This window comes from Prionailurus viverrinus, chromosome B1 (genome assembly GCF_022837055.1).
Source record: "Prionailurus viverrinus isolate Anna chromosome B1, UM_Priviv_1.0, whole genome shotgun sequence".
NCBI classification, from domain to species: Eukaryota; Metazoa; Chordata; class Mammalia; order Carnivora; family Felidae; genus Prionailurus; species Prionailurus viverrinus.
The window spans coordinates 151,833,628-151,847,535 of record NC_062564.1 but is presented as its reverse complement, the minus strand read 5'-3'; the positions used below and the strand labels follow the sequence as shown (position 1 = coordinate 151,847,535).

General features: G+C 36.2%; 1 pseudogene; it reads right to left on the bottom strand.

Annotated features, from left to right (window-relative positions):
* The window catches only part of LOC125164883 (D-aminoacyl-tRNA deacylase 2-like), a 37,780-nt pseudogene extending 24,296 nt beyond the window's left edge, over positions 1–13,484 (bottom strand).
* Between the last annotated feature and the right edge of the window lie 424 nt (positions 13,485–13,908).

Below are 13,908 nucleotides of genomic sequence, written 5' to 3'. Positions count from 1 at the left end.
TGGGGTACAGACGGTACGCTTCTTTAGAGTATCAGAGCAGGTCTCACTCATGATGTGATATTTGAACAGAAACCAAGGGCAAGTGAGGGAGTTAACCACATGGATCACCAGGGAGAAAAACTATCAACATCGGTAGTCTAGTTCTGTATTAAGCCAAAATCAGCTATGACTACATAAACAGCAATGTGCACTAGAATTGTTTCTTGAGTCATCAATTCGTTGAAAGCTTTATTCAACACAGCACCACATCTGCCATCCCTATCTTCATTCCCTTCCCTTTTCTTTCTGAGCCAGCTTCAACTTTCACCGTGGCTTTCCTCACACGAGGCCCTGTGCGCAATCTGCTTAACTACTGTTAGGACACATCAAATAGCTTCAACTACTGCATCCTTATTCCTGCCTGATTTTGTCTGTGTAACCATGGTAGGCTTGAAAGAGAGAAGAAATTCACCTACTTTCTCTGAAAGTTGGTTTTAATGTTTTCCATCTTATCGTGCATTAGCTCCCTCGATATTTGTATGTCATCTGTTAATGCCTTTGTTTCTTCACTACGTGTGTATTCAAATCAATCAATAAAGACATCCTTGCTTCCCAACAACTGCACACTTGCCATTACTTCTTCTTAGCAAATAAGTACATGTTAGTTTTCTACTGCAATTCTATAGTAACAAGTTACTATAAACTTGGTGGCTTACAACAACAGCTATTTATTATCTCACATTCTGTGTGGGTCAGAAGTCCAGGAGAAGCACAGCTCAGCTGTGCATAGAGTCTCACAAGGCTGAAGTCAACATGTCAGTAAGGCTGCCTTCTTATCCCAAGACTGTAGGGATGAATTTGCTTCCAAGCTCATTTAAGTTGTTGGCTAAATTCACTTCTTTGCAGCTAGGGGAGAGAGGTCCCTGTTTCATCCCTGTCAGCCCCAGGGCCTGACTTTCCTGTTAGAGGCTGCCCACATTCCTCGTTATGTTTTACATGTGGCCCTTCCTGCAACAGCAAGGCTGGTCCACACATTCAGAATCGCTAACCTCTTCTGCACTATTATCTCTCTTCTGCCACCCCACCCAAAAATGTAGTCTTTCTCTGAGCCCAGCCAGAGAAACTTCTCTACTTTAAAGGACCTAGGTGTTTACATTGGGTCTACCTGGATAATCAAGTATAATCTCCCTATTTTAAGGTCAATTAATAATTTTTTTTAATGTCCACTTACTGATTTTGAGAGAAAGAGAGAGAGTACAGGGCAGGGGCAGGGAGAAATAGGGATAGAGAGAACCCTAAGCAGGCTCCAAGCTCAACTCAGAGCCCAACGCAGGGCTCAATCTAACAACTAGGAGATCAGGACCTGAGTCGATATCAAGAGTCATATGTTTAACTGCCTGAGCCACCCAGGTGCCCCAGTTGATTAGCAATTTTGATTCCATCTTCAAAGTCCCTTCACGACAGAAACTAGATTAGTGTTTAAGAACGGAAATCTTGGGGGAACACCTTCAGAATTTAATCTACCGTAAAGTGCTAGCACCTTATGTTAGCATGTGTTGTCATAAAAAGAGCAGCTGTTAAAACTGGTAACTATTAATATCTTTACGCTATAGATGGAGAAAGTGAATGCAATTTAAGTAACTTCCCCAATGTTCTTTACCCAGTGAGACCTGGAACAGGAATTAAATCTATGTCTGTATGATTCCAGAGCACATGTTCTTCCTCAAAGAATGGCATGCTCTTCTTCAAACAATGAATGGTGATGTCAGATACACCTTGATGAGCAGGAATCGAGGCAATGGTTCTAAATTAAGCTTGATGAAGCAACTACTTTGAGGTCAGATTATGGATTAGGTACCTGAAAGACTTCTCTGTAGCACAGTAAATAGTAATCTTCTACCTGGAAATGCATTGCATTTGAAACTACTGATGGTCCTTTTAAAAGTACAGTATTCTTGGGGCGCCTGGGTGGCGCAGTCGGTTAAGCGTCCGACTTCAGCCAGGTCATGATCTCGCGGTCCGTGAGTTCGAGCCCCGAGTCGGGCTCTGGGCTGATGGCTCAGAGCCTGGAGCCTGTTTCCGATTCTGTGTCTCCCTCTCTCTCTGCCCCTCCCCCGTTCATGCTCTGTCTCTCTCTGTCCCAAAAATAAAATAAACGTTGAAAAAAAAATAAAAAAAAAAAAATAAAAGTACAGTATTCTTTTTGTTTGTTTGTTTCTTTAGATAATTTTGTTCACATTATTTTAACTCATGAGTTAAAACAATCACCTCTCCATTTAAAAGAATAATTTTATATTTAAATATAAAGGAAATAGATTAAAGCATTAATTAGAATACAAAATATGTATATCCCAATACTAGAATTATGTCATGATTCTTTAAAAGGCATATGTTATTTTAATAATCAAGTGACAATTAAAAAGATAACTTTAATGTTGTGAAAATAGTAATGAGATTTTTAACATCAGTTCTAGATCACTAATATATATATATACACACATATATATACATATATATACATATATATGTGTGTGTGTGTATATATATATATATACATATATATATATATACAGCAGCGTTTCATATGTATAAGTTTCAGTCATGAACTTCAGTTTCTACATATCATTTGTTTATTCTAGAAATTTTGGCTAAATGTAAGTAAATCAAAACACATTTAGAAATCATAGATAAGGATTTCCAAGAGCAAATAAAAAAAAAAAAGAGGCAAGTTTGGCAATACTCATTTAATTTATAGTCAGACTAAAAAAATTGTAAACATACTTGCATTTGTAGCCAAACTAGATAATTTGAGGGCAGAATATTTTAAAAGCACTAATAGTAACTATTTTTTCCACTACTCAATGAATAGATTAATATACTAGATATTGAAGAAAGCATTCCCTGACTTACATTATGGATTACGGTTGTATAGCCTTTAGAATAGTTTGAGTTCCAAGACTGCAACATTTTTCAGAGAAAATAAAGTGAACATAAAGTAAACATACTGTTTAAATTTTAAATTCAATGCTATGTTTTTCACAAAAGTCTTTTATTGTATTGTAATTTCAAGAAAAAAAGAAATGATGCACTTGGGTCATTTTCTCAACTCATATTACCTAATTAGATTAATATACAGAATCCATTGATCAGCAAATTGTCATTACTTGTAATATAGAATCTGTAACCTTGCTCTTTTAAACTATAGGTCTTCTCAAATTTAAGAAAAAAATGCAATTACAGTAAATATTTTTAAGAGATGAATGCTTATACCAATAGGGATTAAACACAGTAAGGATTCTCCTCATAATTATTGACAATTTTTAAAATTTTTTTCTTTTTAAAAATTTTTTTAATGTTTATTTATTTTTGAGAGAGAGCGAGCGAGCGAGCATGAGTGGGGGAGGAGCAGAGAGAGAGGGAGACACAGAATCTGAAGCAGGCTCCAGGCTCTGAGCTGTTAGCAGAACGGGCTCTAACTCACCAGCCATGAGATCATGACCTGAGCCAAAGTCAGACACTTAACCAACTGAGCCACCCAGGCTTCCCGCAAAATTTTTTAATTTCTATTAGTCGACAAGAAAGATAATCTTTGCATTCACTGATATGTTGGTTACAGAGAATAAAACAAAATTTGAGGATTTGTCTAGCACATTGGAAACTTAAAAATCTTAGCTTTTAACACCTTTATAACTTTAAGGATTTGCTATTTTCTATACCCAATACACATGCACACACATATACACACACGCACACGTACACACATCCACCACAAAAAACTCAGCTGGAGACAAGTTAAATCTCTGTAGGGACCAGAACCTCTCTACACTAGCTGACTGTGATTTTTAACTTATTTCCAGGCCACCCATCTAGTTTTCTGGGTAGTCAGATTTCTTTCCACTAGCTACTGCCAGAGGTTGTGTTCAAAGACCTTAGTTCTGGGATTCCACTTGGCATGCACAGGGTTACTCAGAGGAGCGACTCTGCAGTGTTTTCATAGTATAGTATAGAAATGGAGGTTTGCGTGTATCAAATCCTTGACAAATGTTCCAGCAGTTAAGTAAAACTTTGTTTATATTGCGTGCCTCTCAACAGAAATTAAGAGCTGTGGAAACAATTCACGCAAGTGGTTGGCAATCTTCTCTCGTTCTCTCTTAGTGAATATGACAAGCTCACCTGCTGTGGGAGGCTGAAAATAAAGGACAATCTCACCACATTAATAAAACATGAGCCACAACTGAATCTGAGGCCAACTAAACCACCAGAGACCTAGTGTGACGCTTAATTTTGTCGATGATGGAAGTACTTTAGCCTGAGGTAACTTTCGTGGAGGCCATATTTGCGTGCAAACCTTCACTTAAAGCACTACAGCTGGGCAGAGTTAATGTTCATAGGAGTGTAAACTTACAGTAAAAGGCAGGAACCACATGAGATGTTACATCGCTCAAGCCAGTCAACTTTGGTAGTGGCCTAATGTTTTATTGAAGCTCATTCCTCCTCACAGGAGATCTGAAAACCCACTTAGTTCCCTCAGAAAATTGTCTGTTTTGGCTGCATGGACTGGTTCCTAATCACAGAAAGATAAAAACATCAAAATAAGCTAATAGGGTTTTGCCATGAAATACGGTCCCGGGAGAGCGAGAAGTAAAAGGGGAGGGTTTCTGGGGGATCTATTAAGTTCAAGGGTTTGGTGAGGTTAAGGGAACATGCTCCCATACAATGAAAGAAGGAGACAGAAAAGGCATACGAGTAAAAGGGGAAGTTAAGAAGAAAAAATAAAAAAATGTATTTTTTTAGGAAATGAAAAAAAGACCCAGTAAATTAAGTAAAACCATCCTTAAATTATGTATCAGTCAGTGTTTGAAAATGATGCTGAGGCATTGAAACAGAATTATGGTGATGGCTCATATGAAAAATGTTCCTTGGAAAACAGTTTTAAATAAGAAATCATGATACAATGCCACCAGAGAAAAGGCATTTTGTGAAAGAAAATTTTGCCTTCTGTCAATTAGATATTCCAGGCAAAGATTTCAAAATTATGTTTTCACTTATTTCCATGTTCGTTCCTTGAGAATGAGAAAATAGGATTTCTTTAAATTATATTCTCAACCAGTGTTTAAAAATGGAAATATGGAAGAGAAAACATATAAAATGATTGATTATTGGAGAACCTTGGGATTTCTTGTTGATCTCATCTCCAGCTACTTAGAAGATTTCAAACAAGGGCTTATGGAAAGAAGTCTATAAAGAAAATAGTGCAACTTACAGAGTTAATACTTCTGAGTCTCCGTATGCTTCAATTTGTTGTGAGTAGACTATCCCCGTGGTTTAGAAAGTAAATGTTTTATCACCTTTTGTGCAACAGCAAAGTTTTATATCTAATAACTCCCAGAAATTCTTTCTGGGAGGCAATGGCACCCACTAATGGATTCATAAATTTGTTACATAGGACGCTGATGGTTTTGGTAAAGGTATTAGAGCACAAATTTAGAATCATATATTCTCACATTTGCAAACGTATCCATGTCATTGTCTGCACTTTCTTAGTTCCATAGCAAAGAAGGGTTTTAAGGAAAGAATAAATTATATAAATGTGCACTACCTTGACAGTTCTTGTCTTATATTGTATATATTGTGAACCTGAGCCAAATTCAGATTTTTAGAAATGATCACTGAGGTAAAAATTCTTACTGTTCTTTCAAAACCGAATAAAACATTACTTCGGGGAGCACTGCAAATCGCTTCCCCCTCTAGCTGAATTCAACCAGCATAGGCATTTTGTGTGGCTCAGACTTTTTTTTTCCTCCAATTTTTAATAGCTTGATCCAACTGTTAAAAATTGAGATGCTTTGGAGAGCCTGGGTGGCTCAGTTGGTGAAGCATCTGACTCTTGGTTTCTGTTCAGGTCACGATCTCACGGATCGTGAATTCAAGCCCTGCATCGGGCTCCGTTCTGTCAGTGAGGAGCCTGCTTGGGATTCTCTTTCTCTCCCTGGAACTCCTCCGCTTGTTCTCTCTCTGTCTCTCTCTCTCATTCTCTCTCAAGATAAATACACTATAAAAATTTTAAAAATTGAGATGTTTTATATTCCAAGTCTGAATTCCAGCTTCCCTTGGAAGTCAGAAGATCAGCTTCTACCAGCTACTACTACCCACCCACCATATCAGTTGTGATCTATCAGGTGGAACACTGCCAAGACTGAGCCCTATGGCCAGCCTTTTCCAACCCAGTAATTCTCCATCTTCCCTGTGGTCTTACTTACAATAAGACAAAACCTCCTTGCCATCTATTGTCACTCTTGCCCTATTTTTTAAAATTATTTTTTTCTGGTTGTTTTTTTTTGTTTTTAAATTGTTTTACTCTATATCCTTATCTGTATAAAACATTGGAAAATGTATATAAGAGTCTTCCAGTTCAAAAGCATAGCAGAGCATACTTCCTTGTGCATATGAAGAATGCATCTAAAAAAAGAAAAGAATGCATCTAAGTGTAATATAATATATGCACCTCTATCTTCCACATAGAGTACTCTTTCACCTCCCTGTCCCACAAGGCATTCATATTTCAATGCTTTTAAATCCTTGTTAGAATGTTAATCTCTTTCCTGTGAACCTCTAAGGTATTTCTCATGAAACCTATGTTGTACTTCACCATGGATATGCCTCTTCCCTCTTAACAGACTCAGGGATCTTTGAAGACAAGCCTCATGCCATACTTCTATTTCGTAGCCCCCCAAACACTTGGTTTAACACTGTTAAATAACTTTAACAATTTTTTTTATTAGAACTAATGTGTGAAAATGAAACTAGTTAAGAAATACCACATTTATTTTTTTTATTTATTTATTTATTTTTAAGAAATACCACATTTAAATGTCAAGGTACATTAAAGGATTACTATCCAAAAAAGTTCTAACATCTAGATGAGATTAGTTTGCCCACTACTGGATTTAATAATTACATCTCTCCTTTCTTTAAATACAATTAATAAAGCAGTGTTATGTACAGACCTTCTTCACTGTAGTTTTGTCCACTAGGACTTTTGCTCAAGATTCTCCTTGATTTGGGGCACCTGGGTGGCTTGGTCAGTTAAGTGCCTGACCTGATTTTGGCTCAGGTTGTGATCTCACGGTTTGTGAGTTTGAGTATCACATCAGGCTCCATACTGAGAGTAAGGAGCCTGCATAGGATTCTCTCTTTCCCTCTCTCTCTGTCCCTACCTGTTCACAGGTGTGTGCATGCTCTCTCCCAAAATAAATCAATACACTTAAAAAAAAAAGACTCTCTGATTTGCCAAATATAGGTCATAATTTGAAAGTGGAATAAGATATAGAATGACATTTTTAAAATTCTCTTTCACCCTGGATGAGACATTTTATGATTGCATCGTATTTTTTTTAGAAGTAACTTTACCTCTGCCTATAGTTGAAATAGAGACTTATGTGTTAATTGACCCAGAAATATTTGGTACATTCATTTAATATTTAATGAGTTATATGCAAGAATTACTTTCTATTAGTTAACTTCAATAATTACTATGATAAATAAAAAAATAATTAAAAAATAAAAATAAAAAAATAATTACTATTAAATATCTAGGATTACCCCAAAATTGAAGAGAAACTTGGATAGTTCAAGCAAACTATGGTTATTGCTATAGCACTCCCTAGATAACTCTCTAGAGAATACTTTTTATACTATCATTCACAATGTGTTAATATTCTAAAATCAATTCCCATTGGGTTCTCTCACATGCTATAAAGTTTACATTATTAAAATTAATTAGATATGGGGCTACGTAATAATAATACGAGCTATAAAAATAACTTATGAATTATTTTCCATATGCCAGGCATGATGACAGATTTGAGATGTATAAATATAATGCTCACAACAACCCTCATTTTGTTGATGAGGAAACTGAGACACCTAGAGATTAAGTAACATGTTCCAGGTCACCCCACTAATAAGGAACAGAGCCTGCTTTCCACTCTGTCTGGTTAGCTTCCAAGCCTATGCTCATAAATACCATATAAAACAGGCTTTACTTATGGCAATATCATATGAAGTAATTGTGAGTTTCAATAGTTAATTTTTCCCAATTTTAAAGATATATCCTGGATATAATATTTCACGAAGAGAACATAGCTTTGTTAAATTCTGAGACGAATGTGACTATAGTGATTATTTTTAATGTGCAAAAAGATGGTCTAGTGATTCTTTATTCTTCTCTTAATAGGTACCAAATTGGTTAGTGTATGAAGTACAAGTTTAAACCAATAATAAAATACACTTATGCATTATCATTTATAAAAAAATCAGGCATATATTTTAGCACATTTATCAGGGCCAGAGCTGTTGGCTCTGTGTAAATGGTGAGTCTATTCCTCCTGTTCCTTGCAAAGTTGGCCGTTTTTTTCAAATTTTAGGCCCTGGCATAGATATTGCCTCTCTTGATGTCCCTTTGCACATACTTTGCACACATTTGACTATCACTCCATTAATTTCTTTCAGAGAATTCCTCTAAACTCATGTTTACATAAAAGTTTGTATATATGTGTATTGTTTCTTTCCCAGATTAGAGGATAAATTTACAGAATGTGGAAACCATGTGTATTACATTCACTGAGGCATATAATATCATAGGGATTGGCATGAAGAAATGTGTTGCATAAAAGATTTTCAATTAGCTGTAAGTAGTTTGATACTAAAATATAGATGGTTGGCAGTTGTGAATTGGTGAGAACCCAATAAGAGATCAATTGCAGAGAAAGCCAAAATGTATTCCATACAGTCTATCATACTGTAGGTAGTTTCAGTAATACTCTTTAGTGTTTCCAAACCATTTTCTTACATATATCAATGCAACTTTTGAGCATACCTTTAAACATAAAAATTGTCAAAATATAATTTCATCTCCACTGCTACAACCTTGGTCCAAGCCACCATCATCTCTCACTTAGACTCCAGCAATAGTGTCCTAATTGGTCTTCCTACTTCTACCCTTACTCCCCTACAGTCTCATCTTGGCACATAAGTCAGAGTGAATCAGATCATGTAACTCCTCTGATCAAATCCTGCCATGGTTCCTCAACTCAGTAGAAGCCAAAGCCCTCACAACAACCTACATAGCTCTAAAGATCTGGCTTCCACTTAAATCTCTAATTCCTATCCTACTTCATTCTACCTCCCTTTCTTTACTCCAATCATTCTATGTACTTTTTGTTTTTTGAAATGGTATACAAATACACACCTTAGGACTATGCATAGGGTGATCCCTTTGTCTAGATTGCTATTCTTTGAGGTATCCACATAGAGAACTCCCTCACCTTCCTCAGATCTATGTTTAAATGCCATCTCAGTGAGGACTATTCAGACAACATGATTTAAATTGCAACTTAATCCCTCAAAGCCTTCAATACCATTTCCCCTGCTCAGTTTTTTTTTTAACCATACAATTTATCATCTTCTAACACATTTCAATGGATTACTTTCTTGCCAAGTATCTTAAGGCAAAATATCCTTCTCTGACCATCTGACCTAACAGGGCCAATGGGATGTAAATAGATGTGATGTAAACAGAAGCTTTGCACAAGTCTGAGGTTCTATTTGTCCCTAGGACTCCCAAATTCTGGGAGGAGGACATGTCTGAGCAGTTGCTGGTCAAAAGAGAATGAGGAAACCTGTGGGACAGAATCCAATCTGCAGCCTCAAGTCAAGCCCAGGCTACACAAACCCTGAAGAAAAATCATCTGAATCCACTGACCGACCAAACATCAAGAAAAACAATTATTTATTGCTATAAGCCACCAGGTCTTATGGCAACTCATAAATTATTATTGTGGGAATAGCTGACAAATATATGTGGAATATATTTATCTGTTTTATTTCCTATCTCTCTTCCTCTCTGTTTATTCCATAAACACAGGTTTACATTATTTTGTATTCCCAATGCATAGCACAGGAAATGGTATGTGGTAGGCACTTAACAATAGTTAAATGAATAAATGAATGTATGATAGCTAATTCTAATGTCACAGTATACAATTAGAATGAATCCTCCTTCATACACATAGGATGCACATTTGTATTTTGAAGAATATCAAAACCCCAAGAGTAATTATAATTTTTAAAATTATTTGAAGATGTGAAAATTATTCTAAAATGTCTTATGCAGAATAACTCATACAAATAGCTAGATACAAGGAAAAAAAACTGAAAAAATCCCACAAACATGTAGAAGCTAAACAACATACTACTAAACACATTTGAAGAAATAAAAAGGAAATATAAAAATATATGAAGGAAAATGAAAACACAATGGTCTAAAATCTGTGAGAAATAGCCAAAGCAGTTCTAAGAGGGAAGTTTATAGTAATACACACCAGTGTCAAAAAACAAGAAAGATCTCCAAATAAACAACCTAACCCTACACCTAAAGGAGCTAGAAAAACAACAAAGCCCAAAGGAAGTAGAGAGAAGGAAATGGTAAAGATTAGAGCAGAAATAAATGAAACAAAGCCTCAAAAAGACAACAACAAAAAAAATCAATGAAGCAAAGAGCTGGTTCTTTGAAGAGATAAACTCGATAAATCTTTAGCTGCCTCATCAAGAAGAAAAGAGAAAAAAAGGAGAGGACACAAAATCAGAAATCTAGGAGAAATAACAACTGACACCACAGAAATACAAGGAACTATAAAAGAATATTAACAAGAATTATATGCTAACAGATTAGACAACCTAGAAGAAATTGATAAATTCCCGGAAACATGTAATCTTCCATAACTGAATCATAAATAGAAAATTTGAACAGAGCAATTACAAGTAATGAAATCGAATTGGTAATCAAAAACTCCCAACAAAAGTCCAGAAATAGACAGCTTTGAAGGTGAATTATTCCAAATATTTGAAGAGATCATACTTATTCTTCTTAAACTATTCCAGAAAACAGAAGAGGGAGGAAAACTTTCAAATTCATTCTACAAGGCCAGAATTAGCCGGATACCAAAATCAAAGACACTAAAAAGAAAGACAAGAAAGGAAAAAACAGAAAAAAAAACCCAAAACTATAGGCTGATATCTCTGATGAACATAGATGCAAAAATCCTCAACAAAATTTAGTAGACCACTTCAATAATGCATTAAAAAAAATAATTCACCATGATCTAATGGGATTCATTCCAAGGATGCAAGGGTGGTTCAACACTTGCAAATCAATATGATACATCATGTTAACAAGAGAAAGGATAAAAACCATATGTTCATCTGATAGATACAGAAAAAGCCCCGACAAAATAAAACATCCCTTCATGATAAAAACTTTCAACAAAATGGTTTTAAAGGGAACATACTTCAACATAATAAAGGCCATACATGTAAACCTAGGGCCAACATCATACCTTGTGGTGAAATACAGAAAGTATTTTCCTCTAAGATCAGGAACAAGACAAAGATACCTATTCTTGCCATTTTTATTCAACATGGTGCTGCATGTCCTAGCCATAGTAATCAGAAAAGGAAAAGATATAAAAGGCATCTAAATTGGTAAAGAAGATGTAAAACTGTCACTATTTGCAGATGACCTACTATACATAGGAAACCCTAAAGACTCTACCAAAAATCTACTACAATAAATAAATTAGATAAAGTTTCAGGATAACAAAATTAACACATGGAAATTGGTTGTGTTTCTATACACTAACAACAATTAGCAGAAAGAAATTAAGAGAATAATCCATTTACAATTGCACCAAAAAGTATAAAATATCTAGGAAATAAACTTAAAGAAGTAAAAGAACTAACTCTGAAAACTATAAAACACTGATGAGAGAAACTGAAGCCAACACAAACAAATGGATATTCCATGTTCATGGATTGGAACAAGTAATATTAAAAAATCTATGCTTCCCAAAACAATCTACAGATTCAATGCAATCATTATCAAAAAAACAAACAGCATTCTTCACAGAATTAGAACAAATAATGCTAAAATTTCTGTGGAATCACAAAAGGCTCCAATTAACCACAAAAATGGTATGGTACTGCCATAAAAATAGACACACAGATCAATAAAACAGGATAGAGAGCCCAGAAATAAACCCACACCTATATGGTCAATTCATCTATAATGAAGGAGGCAAAAATATCCAACAGGGAAAATATAGTATTTTTAATAAATGGTGTTGGGAAAAACTGGACATCTACATGCAAAAGAATGAAACTGGACCACTTTCCTATACCATACACAAAAATAAACTCAAAATGGATTAAAGACCTGAAGCCATAAACCTCCTAAAAGAAAAGACAGGTAGTAATCTTTTGGAATGATGATCAGGGTCATTTATTTCAGTAAATATTAAAGTACGTGATAAAGCTACTATATTTGAGCAACTTGCACTGGCACATGGGTAGGTAAAACTCCATGAAAGAAAAAAACATAATCAAGAAGTATGACATCACCCGATGGTGAATTAGGAAACTCCAGCCTCTGTTACTCCCACCCAAAGATAAATATTTAAGATAGCTTTCTATAAACAAAAACAGCTCTGGGAGAGCAAAGGTGTCCACTTAAGAATAAAAAACATGGGCACCTGGGTGGCTCAGTTGTTTAAGCATCCAATTATAGATCAGGTCATGATCTCATGGTTTGTGGGTACGAGTCCCATGTTGGAATTTGGAGCCTTATACTGACAGCTTGGAGCCTAGAGCCTGCTTTGGATTGTGTCTTTCTCTCTCTCTCTCTCTCTCTCTCTCTCTCTGCCCTTCCCCCACTCACATTCTGCTTCTCTCTCAAAAATAAACATTAAAAAAATTTTAAAAAAAGGAATGACAGAACAAAAAACCTGACAATAATTACACAAAAAAAGGCAGAACAGCTTCATTTTGCTTGCATCATCACATCGCCCAGACTCACACTGCTTAGCACCAAGAAGGAACAAGCCAGCTAGAAAGATTTCCCTCCCACCACTGGAAAAGTGAATGCAGGGTGAATGACTAACTTCTGTAGCCATTCAGGGCACTATAGGAAAAACCCATTTAGTTTTCACCCCACCCAGAGACCAACAACTATCAGATATACAGAGATAGCTGGAAATAAGGAAGAACAGGGGCTACCAGTAACAACCATGCAGTGGGAGTAACCACAATTTCCAGTGACCTGCTCTTCAGAGGACCCCAGGGTCTTTTGCCACTGAAGAAACCAATAGCCAGCACAGCCCCTACAGAGCCCCTACAGATTCCACCAGTTTTAGGCTCACAGGTATACATGTTTGCAGACACTACCATCTAAATCTTTCCCAGTCCCTCCCAACCCCTCCCAAAACCTGGGATCCAAACAGGCAGGCAGATAGCCCAGGCTTCTGCCACTGCACAAGTGCTAAATGCCAGTCTAGACCCCAAGGGTGGACCCCTACCATCATGTGCACACTTTTGGCACTAGTCCTCCAGCCATAGCTCAGTATACCACTGGCCTGAATTCTGTCACTGGCCTCCACCACTTGTACGCACATTCATGGTTACATCCTGCAGCCTTAGAAGTGCACATAGACAGAAAAACCCTCACAACTGTTTGTGGGCCTGAATTCGACCCTATCTCCAGTTAGTGGCCTGCACCACTGGATTTATACATGTTAGCCATTCCATCTTTACACCTGCATGAACCTTTATAAAGCTATCAGTTTCTCAGCAAAGACTTTGCAGGCCAGGTGAGTACAATGATATATTCAAAGTGCTAAAAGACAAAAAAAAAAAAAAAAAAGAAAGAAAAGAAATTGCCAACCAAGAATTCTCTACTCAGCAAAGTTGTTTTTCAGAAATGAAGGCAATATAAAGACATCCCTAAACACACAACAGTTAAAGGATTTCACACAACTAGACTTTCCTTACAAGAAATGCTGAAGAGAGTTCTTCAAGCTGAAACAAAAGGACAGTAAT